The following is a 4,404-nucleotide window of genomic DNA, read 5'->3' as shown; positions in this document are numbered from 1 at the left end:
CAAGGTGATTGCCCGTAAGGGGTGACTTCAAGAACTTAAAAGGGCCAGACCAACGGGTTTTTAGTTTGCCTGGGAAAACATGTAGACGGGAGTTGTAAAGCAAGACCTTTTGACCGACTACAAACTCTTTGCGCAAAATATGCTTATCATGAACACATTTCATGTTAGCTTTATAATCCTTCGCGAGATCGTACGAATTGCTACGGATTTCTTCAAGCTCATTCAATTGCAACTTGCGTTTGACACCTGCCTCATCAATATTGAAGTTAAGACTTTTTATAGCCCATAGAACACGGTGCTCTAATTCAACGGGCAAATGACATGGTTTCCCAAATACAAGTCTAAAGGGAGACATACCTATAGGAGTTTTGAAAGCAGTTCTATACGCCCATAAGGCATTCGATAGACGCTTTGACCAGTCTTTTCTATCATGGTTTACAGTTGTTTCTAAAATCTTTTTGATTTCCCTATTAGAAACTTCTACTTGTCCGCTAGTTTGTGGATGATAAGGAGTTGCTACTTTGTGTGTAACTCCATACTTTTTCACTAGGGATGCAACAACTCTGTTGCAAAAATGTGTTCCACCATCACTAATGATGGCTTTCGGAATGCCAAACCGACAGAAAATATATTCTTTGATAAAAAATACAACGGTCTTATGGTCATTGCTACGGCAAGCTAGGGCCTCTATCCATTTAGACACGTAGTCCACGGCAACTAGAATATAAATATAACCGTGGGAAACAGGGAAGGGACCCATGAAATCAATACCCCAAACGTCAAAAATTTCTACTATCAATATTGGATTTAATGGCATCATATTACGCTTCGTGATTCGCCCAAGTTGTTGGCAATGAATACACGTCTTGCAATGCACTTGGGCATCCTTAAAAAGGGTAGGGCAATAAAATCCACATTGAAGAACTTTAGCGGCTGTTTTCATCCCACTAAAATGGCCACCACACTCTTTGTCATGGTAGAACGATAGAACTTCATTATATTCCCACTGGGGAATACAACGAAGAATAATCTGATCCGCACAATACTTAAAAAGGTAGGGCTCATCCCAGTAGTATAACTTAACTCTGGCCAAAAACTTCTTACGTTCATTTCTTGACCAATTATAAGGCATAACATCAGCCGCTAAATAATTTACAATGTCAGCATACCATGGTGCTGAAAAAATGGCATACAGATGCTCATCAGGAAAAGAGTCCGGTATGGACTCAGAATCAGTCTGATCGTCGTTTGTGAGTCTAGATAGGTGGTCGGCAACTACGTTTTTGACCCCTCTTTTGTCCTTTATTTCTAATGTGAACTCTTGCAGGAGAAGGATCCATCGGATTAATCTCTTGCTTAGCATCCTTCTTCGCAAGAAGGTACTTAAGGGCTGCATGGTCCGTGTAAACTAAGGTTTTAGAACCAACCAAATAAGGACGAAACTTATTTAAAGCATAAATGACGGCTAAAAATTCTTTTTCGGTAGTTGAATAATTCCGTTGAGCGTCGTTTAATGTTTTACTAGCATAATAAATAACAGTGGACTTATTATCTAGTTTTTGTCCCAAGATTGCACCAACCGCATAGTCACTAGCATCACACATGAGTTCGAAGGTTTAGACCAATCGAGGTCAGATAATTGGTGCAGAGGTTAGAGGCGGCTTTTAAAGTTTCAAAAGCCCGCTTTACAGTTAAAATTAAAATCAAAGATTGCTTCTTTCGTAGCGCATTAGTTAAAGACCTAGCTATTTTCGAAAATCTTTAATAAACCGCCTATAAAAACCTGCATGGCCTAGAAAAGCTCTAATATCACGGACGACAAACGTGGTTTTAGGTAGAGTCGCTATCTTATCTAGTTTGGCCTTATCTACTTCGATGCCATCACTAGATACAATGTGACCTAGTACTATGCCCTTTTTCACCATGAAATGACACTTTTCCCAGTTTAAAACGAGGCTCTTTTCTTTACACCGTGTCAAAACCTTAGACAAAGTTAGACAAATAGTCGGAAGGAGTCTCCATAGATAGAAAAATCATCAATGAAAACTTCCATAAAGCTCTACCATGTCACTAAATATATGAAGCATACAATCACCGGAAGGTACCGGAGCATTACAAAGGCCAAAAGGCATTCGCTTATAGGCATACGCTCCAAAGGGACATGTGAATGTAGTCTTTTCTTGGTCATCAATATCAATAATAATCTGAAAATAGCCCCGAGTAGCCATCCGAAAACAATAAAAAGCATGACCAGCTAGGGCGCTCGAAAGCATTTGATCTATAAACGGTAAAGGAAAGTGATCCTTTCGTGTCATAGCATTTAAACGTCTGTAATCAATACAAATCCTCCATTTCATAGGACCTTGTGTGACAACATAGTCACCCTTTCCGTTACGAACCATGGTAACTCCTGATTTCTTAGGAACTACATGAATGGGGCTGACCCATTCGCTATCAGAGATTAGGTATATGATACCCGCATCGAGTAATCGTAAGACTTCTTCCCTAACCACCTCTTTCATGGCAGGGTTCAAGCGACACTGAGGTTCGCGAGAAGTCTTCGCGTTATCCTCCAAATGGATACAATGAGTGCAAACATTAGGGTCAATTCCCTTAATGTCGGCTAGGGACCAACTAATCGCAGACCGATGTTCCTTAATCACCTGGATTAAACTTGTCTCTTCATTCTTAGATAACAGAGAAGATATAATTACCGGATGACTACCATCCGGATCGAGTTGAATATATTTTAACTCTGTGGGTTTCAGATATAATTAACAAATACAGGGGCTAGAGCACTAGGATGACTACCTGGCAACACACCTTTGGGTTTGATAAGAGCCCAAAACTGTAGTTTTAACCCCTTAACAATCGTACTTTTAGACCAATTATGTGAATAATAAGTAAGAGTTAATACTGATTACGTGTTTTTATGCATTTTAGGCTTCAAAGTCCATTATGTGCAGAAATGTGCCACTTTAGCGAGATAAAGGAACAAAGGTCGGTTGCTAAGGAGTTCTGTGATTAAAGGCCAAGATTCAAGAAGACAAAGCCTCTATAAAGCCCGGTCAAAAGATGAAAAGTCAAAGTCCACGCGGGCAGAAACAGTGCACAAAGTCAATAGAACTTCCAAAGACCATATCTTTGGACTCAGACCTCAGAATTAGGCCTACCTTACGAAAAAACGACCGGCTCGGAAAGAGCTTTCCAATGGTCCAAGCCTTGGCCCAATCAGAGGAGCAGAAGTGGACGAAAAGTCTATCGAAGTCAACTGCAGCTGGAAAGGCCTTTTTGGACTGAAAGTATTGGGTTTTGGGCCTGATTCTCTGGCCCGAAACATGGATCCAAGCCCATGCACGATTTTTGGATCTGGGAGTATAAAAAAAAAAGCTTGACTCTTCGTTAATGGTAGCTAGTTAGACCTAAAACAATATAGATAATTCTAGATCTAGTTTAATTAATAAAATTAAGTTTAGTTCCATTTTCAATTCTTGTTTTAGATTAAGTCTTTGAATCATTGTTCTTGATTGATTAGACAAATAAAATAGTTATTTTATCAATTTCGAATTGTGTTATTTCAATCTATTAGATCTAGTTTTAATTATTGTTGGTTACCATTTCTTAGTTGTTAATTATGATTTAATTATCGTTTAGTTTAGATTAGTAAATTTCGAATCTTGATAATATGTTTAGTTTAGATTCATATGGGAATGATTGCAAAATGATTCAAGGCTAAAACCTCCATTAGAAGGGTTGATGAAGCCTTGATGAAAACTTAGTGGTATAGTGTAGAAGCATTGTAGAATCTATTCCAATCTAGAAGGTCGTGATTCGCCATGAGAATGGGTGGACGACCTCACATGCTAGTTAGTACTCGGTATGAATGCCATGAACATTAGGGATTAGAACTCGAATTTCTTGTCGTAAGAACGTAAGAATCGAGATACAAGAATCTATGCTAGGCTATTAAGTTGGATTCGAGGTGGATTCAATTCCCCTCTAATCCTTTATCTAGATTCAAAACAATCATATTTCTATAGCATTCGTAGTTAGATTCAACATAATCAATTTCATATAGGTATCGTAGTATAACACACCTTCGTAAAGCTCTTATTAGACTTAAGACTGACTAATTAGATTAGAAAACAATCCATGCTAGAGCACTAGGAGTGGAACAAATTTGTTACTCCACTCTATCTCGATAGAATTGAGAGTAGAAATCTTTGATAAATATACCAACACATAACATAGTTTTAGTTTTACTTGCGTTTAGAGTTTTACCACTTTATTTCGTAGGTAAGACTATTCATTTTATGTTTTATCAAATGGCGCCGCTGCCATCTTAATCTCGTTCAAGACAAGAATTCAATTGCTTGAATCCAAAGGGCAATCCCCCATTCTCTA

This window comes from Coptis chinensis, chromosome 2, assembly GCF_015680905.1.
Source record: "Coptis chinensis isolate HL-2020 chromosome 2, ASM1568090v1, whole genome shotgun sequence".
Taxonomy (NCBI): domain Eukaryota; kingdom Viridiplantae; phylum Streptophyta; class Magnoliopsida; order Ranunculales; family Ranunculaceae; genus Coptis; species Coptis chinensis.
This window is presented reverse-complemented; position numbering follows the sequence as displayed.